The sequence below is a fragment of the Siphateles boraxobius genome, unplaced genomic scaffold (genome assembly GCF_051911475.1).
Source record: "Siphateles boraxobius isolate OS27281-9 unplaced genomic scaffold, OSU_SipBor_1 61, whole genome shotgun sequence".
NCBI classification, from domain to species: Eukaryota; Metazoa; Chordata; class Actinopteri; order Cypriniformes; family Leuciscidae; genus Siphateles; species Siphateles boraxobius.
The window spans coordinates 9,293,834-9,313,065 of NW_027509188.1; the positions used below are offsets into that span (position 1 = coordinate 9,293,834).

Sequence of the window (19,232 nt, forward strand, 5' to 3'; positions counted from 1 at the left end):
AACATGTAGCCTACTTTATCATATTACTGTAAAGAAGAAAGACATTGTTAAAATAGTCCAAGTGGCTCAGCCTTAAGTTTATCAAGCGACGAGTATACTTTTTGTGCGCTTCTGTGTTCTACGTGAACTCACTCGAAGCCCACAGAGAAGGAAATGAATAGTTGAAATAAAGTCGTTATTTTTGTTTGTTTTTGCGCACAAAAAGTATTCTCGTTGCTTGATAAACTTAAAGTCCCTGTAAAGGCAATAAAAAAAATTCTAAACACATTATAAATGTTAGAAATGTATTGCTAAAATATATTACAAAGACTGAACTGTGAAGTACTGAATTGTGGAGTTAGACCTTTAAAAAGTTTTTCACCATTGCTATTTTCCGGATTTTTTTTGGGCGGGTCTAAAACGGGGCTCGATGACGCACTGGAGCCCCTGAGCTCCTGGACACGCCCCTACCTGATGACGCACTGGAGCCACTGAGCTCCTGGACACGCCCCTACTTGATGACGCACTGGAGCCCCTGAGCTCCTGGACACGCCCCTACTTGATGATGCACTGGAGACCCTGAGCTCCTGGACACGCCCCTACTTGATGATGCACTGGAGCCCCTGAGCTCCTGGACACGCCCCTACCTGATGACGCACTGGAGCCCCTGAGCTCCTGGACACGCCCCTACTTGATGATGCACTGGAGCCCCTGAGCTCCTGGACACGCCCCTACTTGATGATGCACTGGAGCCCCTGAGCTCCTGGACACGCCCCTACTTGATGATGCACTGGAGCCCCTGAGCTCCTGGACACGCCCCTACTTGATGATGCACTGGAGCCCCTGAGCTCCTGGACACGCCCCTACTTGATGACGCACTGGAGCCCCTGAGCTCCTGGACACGCCCCTACTTGATGATGCACTGGAGACCCTGAGCTCCTGGACACGCCCCTACTGGATGATGCACTGGAGCCCCTGAGCTCCTGGACACGCCCCTACCTGATGACGCACTGGAGCCCCTGAGCTCCTGGACACGCCCCTACCTGATGACGCACTGGAGCCACTGAGGCTGGCCGCTCCCCTAACAATATAAATAGAGCACATTCACATCAGTTTGCCGCTCAATCGCGAGTTACTGTCAGTACTATTATAGTTACTACTGCTTACAGTTCGCTAGTTAGCTATGTCTTCGTCACGGAAATGCGTACTACCTGGATGCGATCATGTACAAAACAGATCGGTGTCCTTATTTAAATTTCCTAAAAACGATCACATCAAGAAGAGGTGGATTAATTTTGTGAAGAGCCACTTTGATGGAGAGCTGAGGATCACCGCCAACACCCGCCTCTGTAGTGATCACTTTACACGGGATAGTTTTATAAACTTTCGTCGGAGACAACTGGGATTCACTGATAATCCGCTGTTACTGGTGAATGGGGCCGAACCGATTATCTCCCGCCTCGGCCTTCATCCTCCCGTCGCGCCGACAACTGGTGCCATCATCGGCAATGCGTGCCCACCAATGAGTCGAAGTTTGTGTGCTTATGTTATAACGTTAATTAACCTAATAAGCTGCTAGGGGCATCCATTCCGGCTGTAGCGGGTGACAGTTGAGTGTGGCAACGGCAGCTTTCCCGCGAGTGGGCGTGGCTTCAGCGCAGCCAGTGGACACGCCCCCAGCGTTTGAGAGCAGAGACTACTGCTCATTTTTTCAAGATTTTGATAGCTTATTTTATGTACTTGCCGGCTTTTTTTATCATTCAAATTTGGCTGGGTGGCTAATAACACATTTTTCTGTGATATGACAAACTCAGAACACATAATTAATTTTGACTTTACAGGGACTTTAAGATTGATCCACTGTAGTCACTTGGACTATTTTAACGATTTCTTTAATAACTTTTTAGGGGCCGGCAAGTTTCAATCCCTTAGAAGCCTATGGAGGAGTGATCCAGCTCTCAGATTTAATAAAAAATATCTTAATTCATGTTCCGAAGATGAACGAAGGTCTTACGGGGTTGAACAACATGAGGGTGTGTAAATACTGACAGGATTTTCGTTTTTGGGTGAATTATCCCTCTAAGTAAATGACTTACTTTGAAACAGAGAACCATTGTGTATGCTATGTATGCTCTAAGCTGATTTTTCTCAACCACTCACCCATGACAATTACACATTTTTACTGATTTTGTTGCAGTAGTACACCATATTCATGTTTCCATAAAAGTTTTGTGCAATAAATTAGCAATGACAATTTACCCTAATACACTAACCAAGGCTATCTTCAAACTGTCAATCCAAATCCGATTTTTGTGCATATCCAATTGAAATCCGACTAATTTATCAAGTGTGAAGAGCAACAAAAACATAATATGAAACGTGATTTTTCAGAATCCGTTTAAAGCTACATTAAATGTGTTTTAAAATCCTATGCAAATCCCATTTCTGAAAATCTGATTCTGTCTGACCACTCTGATTGGATTTCACGTGGTTTATTATTATAATTAAACATGTTCAATGAAAATTGGGGGAAGAGAATTAAATGTGTTCAAAGAAATTTGGGGGAAGAGATTTGAATGTGTTCAAAGAAATTTGGGGGAAGAGATTTGAATGTGTTCAGTAAAATTTGGGGGAAGATAATTAAATGTATTCAGTGAGATTTGAGGAGAAAGAATTAAATACATTCATTGAAATTTGGGGGAAGAAAATTCACTGTAATGTATGAGTTGTCGACACATTTATAAACACTGAGTAATAAAGTTTAACAGAAATAAACATGGGAGTCATGAGGAACAGACTACGTAATTTTGCATATGAAATTATATCAAAGTATGAACTAACTAGTGCAACAATTCTTATACTAGCCCGAAATCAATGACAAGATGTGCTGTCCCAATCACCCATATATTTCCCAAAAAAATGTTTCGGCTCAGTTTAGATAAAAGGGTATTTCACAACTTCTTTCATTATTTTGTTTCCTCCTCAAATGGATAAGTAACATCCTCAGTATTACAGAAATGTATCATGTGTTGGGCTGGTGTTTTTAGTTTATGGCAAGAAACCTTACAAAAGTCAGAGGGTGGTTCTCATTTCTTATTTGTGCATCCTCGTTTCCTTTCCTCGGTTCCTTTCCTCGCGTCTCAGCTCCACCCCCTGTAGGATGCGAGGGAAGGCTGCAAGGAAAGAAAACGAGGACAGAAGACTGGAATGAAAGCTTTATTATACATTGGAATACTTGATCACTCGAGCATCATTTCACAGCGTCATCAGCAGCGCTCAAAGGATCTGCCCTTATGTTTTTGAAGTTTGTTTATTTAAGAAATTCATAATGAATAATAATAAAGCAAGATACCCTGTTGAAATATGTGAGATGTGTGGATTATATAAACTGCAAAGGTAAAGTATAAATTAAAACGATTGCGATCGATGTGAAGGGGGAGGAGAATTGATACGTGTGTCACGTTTAGTCGATAAAACACGTCCGCATAGGATACACCTGTGTATCCTCGTTCATGACTCCTCTGGAAGCCTCCTCGTTCCTTGACAATGCAATTAGAGAACTGAGATGTCCTTCAACATGGCTGAGCTCGATCGGTTTCCGGGTCATAGGATGGAGGACGGAGAAGAGAGGAGACGAGGAAGGATATTGAGAAGCACCCAGAGATTCAAAAACCTGTCCCAATGACCCTTAATTCACCCTACTTTTTGGAGGGCAGCTGATTAGTGTGGTGATTAGAGACTAGGTGCAGGTGATTAGTAACCATAGCAACAGAACACTTGGGGAAAGTACAGGTGAGCTGTAATATCCCACATGCCTTTGATATCCCACAATCCTGTGCATTCCATTCTGTGACAGTTGAGCTAAAAAAATAAAGATTACATCTGAAAGTCACAGTTGGTGATCAGTTTGTGTGTAAATCTATGCTGTCTACTTGTTGTCATTTCTAGCGAGAAATTAGAATTGTAGTAATTAAATATTTGCTTAGTTATCACCAAAGCTCTCTCTATCCTGTTGTAGATCATCAAACCATTATGATGCCCGTTTTGTGAGGTACACTGTTAAAAGTGTAAATTTACAGGTAATGGTCTGTATTTTTTCTTTTACAGAATTTTACCGTTTTGTCATTATACAGCCTGTTATTTTACGGATATTTGTAATTAAAAAGGTCCACTATTAAATCTACAGGTAATTGCTTGTATTTTAGTTTTACATACATTTTGCGGGGTTTTTTTTAGGAAATTGCTGTGTTACTTTTACAGAGTTATGTGTAATTTTACCTAAAATATGAAGTAATAGTTTACAGATTCTTTCTGTGAAATTAGAAAACAAAGAAAAGAAGGTATAACTGCAGAATCTAGCCTAGAAATCTAGACGGATTCTAGCGCCAGCAAATTTTATTTTGCTGCCAGTGTCGTCTGGCAACTCTCCGTTGGCTTGCGAGCTGGAAAAACCAAACGCTAGTCAGGCCAATCACATTGTGTTGCGACGGTTCCGCATGAATTCCCTGCTACTAACTTGAAAACAAAGAAGATGCGGCTGCTGCTGGCGAACAGCGGTCTTTCAAATCGGCTTTGGCCGCGAATCTGGAAGACTTGGAGTTAAGCTTATATTTTGAGAAAAGAACAAAGAACAGCACTGAAGTCATTCTTTCTCTGACTACGTCACCTTCTTTGTTGCTCTGGTTGTATCGCTATCCTATTGCGTGCAGAGGGAATTTGAAAGACAACCGTTATCCCGCCCCTCGGATTGAGCCCTGCCAATGGTGAGTTCTCAGACCCAAAATCAGCTGTCATTCAACATGTTTTCCTTGAAGATCATTAAGCATTTGGGGTTTAAAGTGAGTTTTTTTAAGGTTAAATAATAGTATTTGTACATGTACAGTATATACAGTAGGCCTGTATAGAATTATTATGTATTGTATAGTCTTTTAATCTTGTCTTGTAAATAGATGCTCACATCTTATTCTCCCCTAACTTCATGTATATTTTATGTCTTTTATGAATATTTTTCCAAATCTGCGTTTCTGCACATTCAGGGCTTTGTATGTGTGTTTGTGTGTGTGTAACTCTGTGTGTGTTTGCGTGCGTGAGGACGCAGATTCAAATTAGCCGCCATTACTTTTCCATTGTTTAGTCCCGGTGTCCCGCCCACAACGGTTAGCTCCGCTGATCTGTCAAGTTACTTGAGTAAGATTGGATCTGTATCAAGGGCAAGCGCTGGGAGATATGAATTCAATCTAACGTACATCCGGCATCAGCAGTGCCTTGCATCACCCATAGACCTTAAAACAACCAGCGGATGGCGTGCAGGTGCGGCTTTGAAAATTGGTCAAAAAACGTTGGTGCGGATGGATCGCGGACGGATGATGAGTTTTGTGATGCGCTTGCGGGTGAAATAATAGCCCATCTGCGCTTCTCTAATCTGAACAAACAAGTTATAGTCCGGTTGTCAGTAAGTCTCTTCGTTCGTTTGGAAATAACGCGGAAAATAACTCTTTTTCAGTGAGCCTGGTTTGTCAGAGCCATGCGAACCGAGGTTAGAGTCTCATCATACTACACGTAGACGATATTTTATATTACATTTGTGCTAAGTTGACGGTTTACAAGATAACGTTAGTATTCTTTAATGGTGTTCAGTGAGAGCTGGAGGGCAAAACACTGAAAATGCAGCATATCTTTCAATTTGCCATCTGTTATAAGAAATATCAGTTGTTGAACCCACATCTCAAACGACCTAAAACAAGCTTTAGTAGGCTTGTTATTCATATCAAAGTCCGTTCAATAGTGTATAAAATCTTCGTTAATACATGATAGTATCCCTCAGTAAATCAATCTCTAAAACGGCGGGACATTTTGAAACCAACATTTCCATGTTTTGTTTAATTTTTTTCTTTGTAGTTAAAGGAGCATTTCACCCTTGGGAATATTAATCTTTATTGAAAGTGGGTCATATATGTAGTCGAAATGTAAAATAAATGTCGAATTTGGTGCCTTCTTGACTGAGGAAAGACAGAAAGTAACTTTGGGGTGCATTTGTATGAAAGACAGCAACTCCCACAATGCACCACATTGAACAGCTCTGCAAGCCACTCCCACTAATCCAGAACAGCGCTTATGAGGTATCCGCCTATCAGAGAAATCACTCTTCCGTCTACAAGGCTAGTTACCACCAGAGCTTGAAATTCATTTCACAAAAAATTTCTAGTTAGTTGGGAAACTCATTAATGAATTACTCCTCGTTTGTATTTCTTTCGAAATGGTGAATTATTGCACGATACCGAGATGTTCAGTCAGAACATATGCGGTGCGAAACTAGGATGGTTCACAACACAAACGTCCGTGTCCTCGTCTGATTCAGAGATTTCGTCCAGGAGAAATTGGCATCGTTGAAATTCTTTGCAGCAGACGGACTCTATCTCTGTGTCCGTAGGCGCACAGTGAGAGCACAGGCACCACCAGTCCCCAGCAACCGCCTCCTGTTCCTCCACCAGCCATAGCTGCTCTTCGCTATATTGCGGCTCGTAAAAGTAGCCACGAACTTTCGTAATCCTCTTCTTCCATATCGTATTGAGTACCTTCTGCCATTTTCGTTACTTCACATCTGGCTCCACAGAGCCTGTTGGCTTAGCTTACAAACAAGATGGCAGATATTGCTTTTAGTTTCTGCAAGTGAAGTCCCACCCACTGATCTGTAATAGGTCTGTAGTGTGAGTGGGTCCCACCCCCTGGGAAAAATAAGAAACGAGTGTTTGTAGTCTCAACCCCTCTACAAAAATATGGGACTTCCTGCTTGGAATGACGCAAAATGACGATTTTTACATTTATAAGCAGGAACTGCAACACTGAAATACTTTTTTTCTCCCGTCTCAGGGGAAAATGAGGGAATAATGCACGACCATTAAAAAATATGACTTTGTTTCTAACGATACAAAGCTTAATGCAAATGGGTGACGTGTCAGAGAGAGGTTTAAGGGCGGCATTCGTCAAACTGACAGTTTTATTGCCTCCCATAAAAGAGGTTCCCACGCCTCCCCCCATAGCCCCCCCCCCCCCACCCCTACTTCCGGATGTACACCTGTGTGTGGGAAATTTTCCCACCCTAGGCCCTCCTCATCCCTCCCCTTATGGTCTGAACACATGAAGCGTGGGAAAATTTCCTATCAAGGCATTCCGTCTAAATGTTTACACGTTATATTATTACTAAGATGTCACATGATCCTCCCTTTTTATTTATCTGTACAGTATGTAATGTTATGCATGTGGTGTAGACTTCGACCGTCTCCTCCGTCTTTTCAAGTCTCTCCAGAACCTGGTAAAAAATAAAATCCAATTTCGCTCTGTGAAAACCAAATCGGGGTCCTCTGTTGTATTCCATGCAAATCTCTAATCGTTATCCACATTGATCAATCTGACTTCACAAATGAAAAGTATAATCCACATGTTCCGCTGGTTCATGGAAAAACCTTCCATGATTTTTTTTTTGTGGTGCTAAAGTCAAATCCTTAGCTTCATCAAGGCTTCTCTCAGGAGTCTCGGGCTCTGCTGCTATAGCCATTGTAGCTCTATAGTGTTCTGTTTGTAAAAAATGGTGGGGGCTATGGGAGGAGGCATGGGAACCTCTTTTATGGTGGAAATAAAACTGTCAGTTTGACGAATGCCACCCTTAAACCTCTCTCTAGTGTCCCTTTAAACCATGCTTAATTTTCGTAAGGGTTAACGTGGCTAACTCTATCAAGACCGTTAAAGGTACCATATATAAGATTTTTGTAATAAAATATCCAAAAATCTGCACAGTGTGATTTATTTTCTGCACTTGTGTACTTACAATATCCCAAAAGTTCCCAAAGACTTTTAATTTCAGAGAAATTCCAATTTTAAATAATGGCTCGTCCCTGGTCATTGTCGCCTGTCAATGACGTAATATCCACGTTATCCCTGGTTTGTGCTTGTACTGCCATAGTTACCATGGCGACAGACAACTGCATAACGACTAGCGGCACGGTCATGCTGTTATTGTTTCATTCCAATATTATGGATCATGGCAAGCATACTTTGGGACAAAAGGAGAAATAAAACGAGGATCAATATCGGCGTGCCGTTTTCGAGATGCTGAGAGCTCCACGTCCGAGACTAACTTCGACTTGACAGTAGAGTTGTTACGATTCCGACACTAGTATCGGAAATGCCACCGATACCAATAAAAATTCTGGCCCCGGTATCGGCGAGTACTTCTACCCATGTACCGATCCGATACCATTTTCTTAAACAATACCTAGTTATGCACGCTAGCTTTGCTTTACGCTGCAAATCGGAGATCAATTCTTCTTTGCTGCTCTAAACAGTGGTTGCTTGTGGCAACACAGCAAGTTGTGCTGTTGCCACAAGCAACCACTGTTTAGATCAGCGAAGAAGAAAACTAGCGTGTGCTAGCAGTATGTCCGCTATTTGGCAGTATGTCCATACTGTCTATGAGTATTTCAGACTAGACCAACCAGCCAGTAAAACAGTGACATGTCTCATATGCCATACTGCAATATGAGCATACTGCAACTTCACAACGAGTAACTTAAAGCATTTGAAGACGCGTCACCCCTGTGACGGATTCGGGATGAACCGTACAGTTTAATTATGTATATATAAAAATGCAGGAGCCAATCGGGAGAAAGGTGTGGAGGATCTTCAGAGGAAATGAACGAATAAAAGCGGAAGTGAAAGGAGCCGCAGGGGAGATGTTAATGATGTGTTGAGTTGCATTGGGTGTGCGGAAATAATAAGAGATAATTTTTCCCTTGATTATTGAAACCAAGTGTTTTTCTTCTTTGTTTTTTTTTTTTCATTTTTGAGTAATTAACGAACCTGCCTTTTGAATGAATAAATCTCTTACTCGCACGCATCCAAAGACTTTTTGATTTGTGTGTGTGAATTATTAGAATATTTGCATTGATTCTACGTGTGAAAAATGTTCTCTTTTTTTCTGTTTTGATATTTGAATATTACAATTTGTTATTGAATCTATTGTGTGTGTTTTTTGTGTGAACGAATTTCATTACTTTATCTAATATTGTGTAATTGGTGGTAAGTATTCTGGGTTAATTTATTACATTTAATTATTTTGGTAGATTTAATTCTGCCTGGGCGCCCGAATTTGCTTAAGTTCTTTTAAGGAATTAATTTCCAAATAAAATTAAGGTTGGCACCGTTACATAAGTGGCGCCTGAACAGGGACTTGAAAATAATTGAGTGAATAATTCTGAATGTGAATGTTCACTGACAATTTTTTGTTGTTTTGTTATTGTATTATTTTGAGTAATTCAAGGAATTGGGAAATTTTGCATTTTTGAATTGAAGTGTGGAAATCCTGTTAATTTGCTAAACCTGTGAATCGGGAACCACCTGAAAATAGTGATTTTTTTGTTACCCCCCATTCTCTATGGAATTACAATGAGTAGCAAACAGTGTTGTGCCTGAACGCGTTCATTGAACGATAGTTCATGAACTCGTTCATATTTTGGGCGAACGTGAACTGAACGTACTGTATTACTGCCTGATGAACGTTACTGTGAACTCGTTCAGTCTGGTGTCTGTGAACGGCAGCTCTCTCAGTTTAACTTCGTTCAATAGGGTGCCAGATTTCTGTAGAGCCTTCCTAGTGAAAACCCGGCTACAACACGCCGTAAACAGGCCTTAATATGTAGCGGAAAAACACCCAATCTGGCAACACCAGCCACCAGTGTCGCACCGCCCCATGCTTCATAAAAAAAGGCTGCAGGGAAGCATCGTATGATCATTTAAACAAGTTTTATGACAAGGTCGGTGAGAATGGGAAAAGATCTTACATTTCTGTGCAAACTTTCCCCACCGATAAAATAATAGCTGTCTGTGGTTCCATATGGACCATGTGGCCAGTGCTGGAAGTGTGGGGGGGAAAGGTGCCGGTACTCTCTTGCATTGGCAAATCATGATATTTGAGATTTCTACTGTGAAAAACAAAACTTGAAGATATTGCTGGTACAACAACAATTTATTGTTATTTATTAACAACATAAATGTATTTAAACCAGTCGTGTGTTCGTGCGTGCGTGTGTGTCACTATGGCAATAATTTTGAAAAATAATAGCTCCCAGCAACATATGGAAAAAAAATAACTATGAACTAGTTCAAAAATTTAAGTATGAACTATGAACTGAACTAGTTCATTTTAAAACTTGTGAACTGAACTTTTAACTAGTTCGTGTAGAAAGTGAACTTTCCCAACACTGGTAGCAAATTTGAACTGAAACCTATTATTTAATGTTGATTGATGAAATTGATGATGACCAATTACCCTAAATTGTGTTATTCACATTTCTGTTTTTAATTGACTTGTGGGACAATTGCTTTAATTCTTTGAACTGTGAGAAAGGCAATGTAAAATTGTATCAATTCATTGACATATACAACACTGACAACACCCTTTTATTTCAAACATTTATTAATAACATTTACTTTACATAATCATGGCGGAGCACCCTCCTCCTTCCTCAACTTTTGTTGAAATGGAGGTTCCGGATGTGGCCACCCCTATTTGGGTACCTGTGCACCGTCAGGCTCCTCAGGAATCCTATGTTCCTACCATTTGCCATACACCCTCTCAGTTCAGCCGCATTGCTCAGGCAGGAGCCCAGGTGCATGTTTGCATCCCCACCATTAGGTGGCAGCACTCCAGCTCAATATTTTCCCTGGGAACAGAAACCTCCAGAACCCATGCAATTATGCACACCATCACCTACAAATATTATCCCCAGCTGCTGCTTCACCACCACCTTCTTCATCTTCAGGGGCACAGTATGATCTGCCAAGAACTCTTCCAACACCTGGAATAGGGATTGGTCGACTCACTGCACAAACTCAAGGTAACTGGGACCAGTTGCATGATTGCATGACTGCACAAGAGAGAGCTGTAACTGAATTCACCAAGGAGCTGAAGTCCAACTTATCCAGCCGTGAGAGTCAGATCACAAAACTTGCTGAAAAGATGGAGGAAATCAAGCAGCAAGTCTCCACTACCTTATCTACAAACAAGCAACAAGCTGAAACTGAGTCAGATCAGACAATTAAAGCGGTGAAAATGATGATTACTACAGAACTCCAAAAAGTAGAAACTACAATAGTGTTCGAAGTGCGCCACGTGGTGCAACAGTTGCACTCTGAGATTCAGCAGGACATTCAAGCAGTTCAATAGCACTTTCAGAAGGATTATGATCAACTGTTGAAAAAAAGTAGTTCGTTGACTTTACCCATTGACAAGCTGTCCACAAACATGAAAGAATTGCAAACTAAAACGGAAGCAAAGTTTGAGACTCAGGAAAAAAATTATGACTGATCTGAGTAATAAAAGTATAACTCTTCATGACTCCTTACCTCCAGCACCAGTAACTCCTCCAGCCGCCATTACTTCTGCTACTTCTGTTGTTAAAAGTGATCACATCAAGCTAACATTTCCCACGTTTGGAAGACCAAACGATGACCAAGAGCCTTTGTTATACATGACGCGTTGTCAAGACTTCCTTGCTGTTCATCCTCTAATGGATATTGATATCTTGGCCACCTTTAGGACAATTTTATATGGCACTACCCGTGATTGGTGTCTGCTTTTCTTGCTGCTTTTCTGGCTGAGGACTATGAAGATGAGCTGGCTGAACGGGTCCGCCATCAGATTCAAAAAGAAAAGGAGTCCATTCGGTATTTTTCTTTTACCTACAGAGCTCTCTGTAAAAGGTGGAAACCAAGTTTAACTGAAGCAGACATTGTTAAGATGATTCTTAAAAACATAAACCTTACCTCGCCAGTCACCTTCGTAGCCATGTAACCACTGTGGAAGAAATTGTTCGCCTTGGTCACCAGCTGGAGAAGGATCATGAACAACAGAAGCAATGTGAGGGCAAAACTGGTTCCAAAATTGTCGTAGCACCACCCAGAGGGGCTACTACTTCCCAACCTACTGTACAATGTTGGCGATTTCAAGGACTTCACGCACCAGGTACTTGTCCTTACTTCACTCCTCCAGCCCACCTATCCCAGTCTTCAGGTCACCAGCCCTACATTACCTTCATTCACAAATGCTGAATGTGACAAGGAATAGGCATGGTGTAAATAACTCTGCACACAGACCCTTAGTGAATTTGCACTAAACTGCAAGCCTAAGGTGGACCGAAAAAATGCATTCGAATATTTCAGAGGACTTGCACACTGAGTCCAAAATTTTCGTATGCGTTTTTTCGTATACAACATTTGGTGGCTCTGAATTGTCAAAACACCTCTAAATACTTGCTACGGATGCGAAAAACGCAGATAATCGAATCCGATCCGAAATATTTTATGACGGACAGACGTTTCGGAGGCAGTGTATAAATGTGATTGACACAACATGAGGTCGTATTTATTTTTTACGTGGAAAAATTTCGGACGAGAATTTCGGACTCAGTGTGCAAGGACCTTTATGCGACTCGCACAAAATAAGTATTTTAATATCAATTCTAAATTTTTGTTTGTAATTACAATATCAAGTGTCATGTATATGTGCAGGTGATCTTTTAATAGCTAAATCAACAATATGAAAGAAATGTAATCAGTAGGACTTAAGGGGACATTGGACTTGCATGATGATGGACTTTCATGATGATGGACTTGCATGATGATGGACTTTCATGATGATGGACTTTCATGATGATGAACTTGCATGATGATGGACTTGCATGATGATGGACTTTAATGATGATGGACTTGCATGATGATGGACTTTAATGATGATGGACTTGCATGATGGTAAAAATGACCTGATGTTACTTGAGGGCAGGGTTAATGGTAAAAGGGGGTTAAAGTGTTTTTAGCTCATCTACCACTCTAGCAAAACATGTTCTTGGAAAGCACTTTTGTTTCTTTAGACATACAGGAAGATACTCATGTTGGTGTTTCGTTTTCTTATACATTGTTTTTATTCATTCATTGTTTTATAAGGCAAAAGAATGCTTCAGGATTTTATGTAAACATGATCAGGGGAATGAATTAGCTTTCCTAAATTAAAAGCTTAGTTATGATTTGGATGGAATAATTTCTAGTCGGTTGTGTATTTTTGTGAACATTTAAAATGAAACACAACAGAATCCTTTAACAGTTTGAAACAGACATTCTTGATCTCACTGTGCACTGCAGTGACTAGGAACTCTCCAGTGGACTTTCTGTCTGTCTACCAGGTACAGTATATAAATACAGCTTGAATATATCTACTCGTGTTATAATGGTGAAGTTACAAATAATGAAAACCATTAACGCACACTTTCATTGGAAGTGTAAGTGAGTAGGGTTCACCTTTATTAATTTCTGTGGGTGTGAAAATTACAATGTTGTAGCAGCAAAACTTCAAAAAAAGACATCAAAAATGTTTTGCATATAAACCTGGAAAATGTACACTTGATCATAAATATATGTACATCCTCTTATAAATAATGGGTTTGGATAGTAATTAAAAAATGCAAATCTAAATGCTACAGCATAACATTCCAGAGAACTGTTTGGGATATTTCAGCATGAAGGGTTCACATACTGTCATTTTACAATTGCTTCTTCAGGCTATCATAACAATAACTGCTCTTATTTGAAGAGGTGCTCTTACCAGAGAGAGGACCATCAACCTTATCATCTGCACTCAATTATACCAAAATACCTAATGAGTCTACTACTTTTTAGATTATGGGAGGCACTTACGGTTTGGAGAAGTTCCACTCAAAAACACTGAAACAAATAATTTCAAATCATACGGTTGTGCTACAAATAATCCTTATGTTGAGGATGACATGGTACAACAAGTATATCTAAGGCAAGACCTCTTTTATCTTTTTTCTTTTGTATTCCACTGTATAACAGTATGAAAAAACTTTTTTTTTTTTTTTTGCATTTTGTGGTCTGCTCCCCAGATTTATGAAATATCCATGAATAATTCACTGAAATGCACTAAGAATCTCTTGTTTTTTCTCCACAAATCCTCACATCTCCTTCCAGATTTGTTTTCACAGATGGATTAAAATGTAATTGTATTGATAATATAATAATACTAATAGAAAAAATAATATAGATTTTTATGAGAAGTGTTTACTGAAATGCTTCTAAAGCAGAAAAACACAATACTTGTGTCTGTCAAAATAATGGAATACATTCTTGAACAAGCCCCACTGCATGAAAGCTTTTTGCAATGTTATCTATGTTGGTTTCCAACACCTTTTTGCCACATTTAAACATCTCTTTATTCATTTTTTTTGTATCAGCCATTGAGTAAACTAGCCTAAAGGCCAGGCAACTTGTTGTACTGTACATATTGTAATTTTATATAAATCAATAACTACCATTTTTGAAGTCCAAAACAATGTCTCACATTTAAAACTTTTCAAAATAAATAAAACAGTTCAATATACCCCATAAACTTGCAATTAAGGAGGGGCCAGAGCCAGATCTAATGAATCTCTTATAGAGACTTTGGGCTCGTTTGACTTTGGCCAATACTCACATAGTAATCACCCAGCACACTTTAGAAACAGCATAGCAATATGCTAGCAACCAGTGAAAACACCTTAGCAACTGGATAGTAACACTATGGCAAGAAAGCACCCACAACACTGTAAAAATTAAAAAGTTGAGTAAACTTAAAATAATAAAGCAACCAGCTGCAAAGCATTTTTGAGTTTACTCAGCTTCAGTGGTTGAAGTTGTGCCAAATAATTTTTGAAAGTTCACTAAACTTATTTGATTAAGTTACTTGTACCTTCCTCAGTAAGTTCATCCAAGTACCAGTCCAACTCAAAGAAACGAGTAAGCACAACTACAGAGGTCATGAAGTTTGAAGTTGCTTTACTTTTTTAAGTGGATTCAACTTCTTCAAATATCTCACCCAGATACTTGTATAGCCTTCACATTAAGAATTCAAATGCTGGGAGTAAACCATACTGTAAATACAACACAATACAAAAGACATTGCTATCATTATATAACTTATTTATTGACAATTCTGCAAAACAGCACATTTTATATCTGCATTAGATACACATATTAGAAGGCGATGAAGTTTTATTCCACTCTTCAAGATTTATTTAAAACAAAAGACTATGCACAAAGTTAAAGTACAAACTGGAATTATCCATATGGATTGCAGCTACATGGACAATTTTTTTAAGGACTATGCAAAAAATCATCCTTGCGGAGCACTTTAGGTCAATATAAATAAACACTTTTACATTTTTTCAAACGTGCATTTGAATACTTTAGGATAGTTCACGTTGAAGGCATAAATCAGGCCAAATTGTTCTCAAATTTTAATGTTAACAACATCAGCATTGCGTGACTACGTTTAATTATAATTATGTAGTCACGCAATGCTGATGTTGTTAACATTAACAATTTGAGAACAAAGTATAATTTACACGGTTTGACGCGATATAATAAGCGATCATTAGATTTAATCAGCGTGATTTACTGCAATGATTTTTTTTCCTTAGTTGGTCAGAATAAAAGTGTATGTTACTTACTTGTTCAGATGACATTTTCTGGTGAAAATTCTTATGTTGGTCATACTTCCAAAAAGTAGAATCTGTGATTGCGAATGCCAGTATCCACAGCGGCGTGGCGACCCGTTCTCCTCAAAACATTAATTAATCCGCGCTGTGCCGTGTCGAGGCACAACCCACGTAAAGTTGATAATTCCATGAATAACTGCAATTGCAGATTTCGAACAGAGACGGCGACAAAGACGAAAAACTACGGACTGCAGCTTTAAGATCCTCATCTTCACCCCTTGTGAATGTCTTCTGGCTCCTTGTGAATGTCTTCTGCCCCCGTGTCCTGCAGTAGAAAATAAATCAGCATAAAATTAGGGTCAAATTTTTTTTATTGAATTACATTAGACCACAGAGTGTTCCTAACAGGCCATAAGGTGAACTAGGAAAAAGTGGCTAAAAAATGATTTTGTTCCCACACCTGGGCACTACTTTTTAAAATTAATGTTTTGCGTAGATAAAACCGTTATCGACTTTATGTTAAAAGTTCTCCGCAAAATACCCTGCAGTTTTTTTTATCACAATCCATAAATGTATATAATCGTGAATTGGCAAAAACGAAAATCTTATGCTGCTGGTTTTGTTTGTAACTTTATTTATATTCATTTTAGCAACACAAAATATCCCTCAAACTGACATTTATACTTGTACCTAAACATTTGAGACCGGTTTTGGTGAATTATATACTCAAGTGTGAATGTAGAAAATGAAATATGGCACAATCGTAGAAAATATGCTTCAACTTCACGGATTGGCACCAAGCAAAATTAAACATAAACATTATAAATTTAGCAAAACTGTGAGGTTTTATATATCAAAATTTTCAGTAGGTAGGCTACTGTGTACGAGTTCTCAAGCACCAGGCACTGTTTTGAGCAAATGGTTCACAGTGTCTGGTTTGTGTTCCTTGGGTTTTCACTAGAAGTTTCTTTCCCTGATCGTCACCCTTATCATGAACTGCATTTACCATAACCCTTTGCCTGAACTCATCACTGATCATTGCACACAGCTGTTTCCCATCACCTTGTTAGTATATGTGTTTGTATATATACCCTGTTTGTTTCAGTATTTGTCACGGAGTCGTTGTTATTCGTCATATCACTTTGTGTTCTTGCCTGTTCTTGTTTTGTTTCTCGTTTATGGATTGCTTATATGGATTTTGACCCCTGCCTGGACTGGATAACGTTTTTTGGATTACAAAAAAAACTGCTATTGGATAAACCCCTGTCTCCTGTGTGTGGTATCGTGACAGAATGAGCCGGAGCACATTAAGAGTTTCCTGTTAAATTTAGATTGAAGCTAGCGATGTCAGGTTAATATGTGATGTTGAGTGAATTATATTTACCAGTATAAACAGGGAATGATAACAAATAATGATTCAAAACAGAAAGATACACAAAGCTTTCAGACGCAAACCAACTCAGCAGCAGCAAGGCAGACAGGAGTGACCTGTAAACCTGTAAAATGGCGAACCATTAGACCAAGACACAATGATTTAGGGGTCTGCATCCGGCCCTTAGATGCAAGATACACAATGTCTTGACAGATAGATATCACGTTTAGGTTCAAATCATCTGCAATATCAACATAATGGGCCAATGTTGGTTCCTCAGTTGCACCAATAATCCAGGAAATCTGATTGTACAGGTCAATTGGCACGACAGATTTTGCTTCGCTCTCATTTGATTCATCTGACGAGGGTGGCCAAGGGCATTTCATACCGGAAGAGTCACCTAGAAGCATCTTTAATATTAATGCTGCACTGTAAAGTGTCCTTGTGTCCTCTGCAGTATTGCTGGATGCCATTGAAGTTGGTATTTGTGGACCAGCTTTTGCACTAGCTTCTCGGCCACATCCAAGCGCTTTTTGTCAATTAAACGCCTGTAGCAAGTGGAGTCAAACCCAGCGTCTTTGAGAACATTGTCAAACTCGAGTACTAGATAATGTTTGTATACTTCTGCTATTCTCTGATTCTCACCTTGTAAGCCAAGCCACCGTTTGACGCAGTTTCTGAATGTATCCCACCGTGTGCATGTAAAATCCTTTGATTCTTCTTTCTTTATGGACGTGAGATGCATGTAGCATTGTTTAAAATACTTTTTACGACTTTTGAAGGAGGTCTGGCCTCTTCTTCACTACTCGATATTGACAAGGGCGCAGACATCTTGGACTAATGCCTGACTTACCTGTTGTCCAAAAAAAGCGGCCACCTTATTCGTCTAGCGGGAGGTACGTGACGATTGTTCTGCGAAGCCTCATCACTGATGATCAAAATATGATAATGCAAGGAAAGAACTATAGCCGACTTTAAACAGTAATAAAAAATAAACTGCAGGAATACACATGGAGAACTTTTATTTTTTCACCCAAAAACAATAGATCTTTTTATTAGAATGAAAAGAATTTAGTGCCCGATATGTGGGAACGGGATTAAACGTAAACCGTCTTCACCTTACGGCGTATAAAGATGTGTTCATGTAACTTCACTTGTAAAGTAAAGGTGGTCATGTTTTTAAGCTTGTTCAAATTCAGCCATAGAACTACAACTGATAAACGGAAAACATTCCCCAAGCCCAAACAATGCCATATCAGCATTGATGTGATTGCCTGTGGCACTCAAATCCACGGCCATTCTGATTTAATGCTGTTTATTTTAGGTCACCCAAAATCGTACATGTATTAAGGCTCACATTCACACAAACCTATCTCCTAACAGCATCTGGTGATTAGGTGAAATATATTAGGTGTGAGTCACACATGCTGATGACACATTTTCTTACCAGGCAAGTCTTAAGGATGTTTACAGACTTTCCCCTCATTTGGCTTCTGTCTATCACGGCCTCCTAATCATCCCCATATACTGATTGGCTTCATCACTGTCTCCTCTCCACCAATAAACTGGTGTGTGGGCGTTCTGGCGCAATGTGGCTGCCGTCGGATCATCCAGTTGAGGAGAGTGGTTGAGGAGATCCGCCCTTCCATGTAAAGTGCTTAGAGTACCCAGAAAAGCGCTATATAAATGTAATGGATTATAAACAAAGGCAGACCTTTAAGAGTTGTAGCCTTCCTTTGAGCACATTGGAGTTTCTGTGTCTGAAAGACAGAAAAACAAATATGGAACAAGTTATATCCAAAGAGAAGCATGGGAAATTAGAGATGGCACCATTCAGCCTTTAACCAGAGAGATATGATCACATGCAAAATAATTACCTGATGATCAAGTTGGTCTAGGAGGATCTTCATCTCTTCTCCATACGCTCCACCACTTGCTCTGTACAACTAGATGTGTATTCATCTAACGAAGAGAAAAAGGTGCTCTTCGGATTAGTTTGTGTGATCCTGTAATACAGCAGAGACCATGAAAAAAAAAAAAAAAACATTGTTAAAAAAGTAAGAATTAAGTGTACACCAACACAAGAAAATTCAGTTCAGCAAATTAAAATTTATAAAGTTTTTTATGTTAGTTTTTTATGCATAAAAAATATACAAATTATTATGTTCTTTAGTCTAAAAAGAACAAATATAACAGAACAAAGATACATATTAAACAAAACAACAACAAAAACAGTTACAGTAGGTTAATTTAACAGGTAGTAAAAATAATACAGTAATTTAATAATCAAATGTGAAAAATAATCAATGCATAGTCTTCTCTGTATTAATTCAATATTA

At 39.3% G+C, this 19,232-nt stretch overlaps 1 protein-coding gene and 1 long non-coding RNA gene across 2 annotated transcripts in view; one reads left to right on the forward strand and one right to left on the reverse strand.

Moving 5' to 3' along the window:
- The window catches only part of LOC143718549 (uncharacterized), a 107,831-nt gene that overhangs the window by 51,744 nt on the left and 36,855 nt on the right, over window positions 1-19,232 (forward strand). The gene's annotated exons all lie outside the window — the stretch shown is intronic.
- On the reverse strand, window positions 15,434-18,916 carry LOC143718394 (uncharacterized). The gene is made up of 3 exons (XR_013196359.1): window positions 18,771-18,916; window positions 18,341-18,653; window positions 15,434-15,846 (listed from the first exon to the last, which is right to left on the reverse strand). It is a non-coding gene; the product is annotated as an uncharacterized LOC143718394 (long non-coding RNA).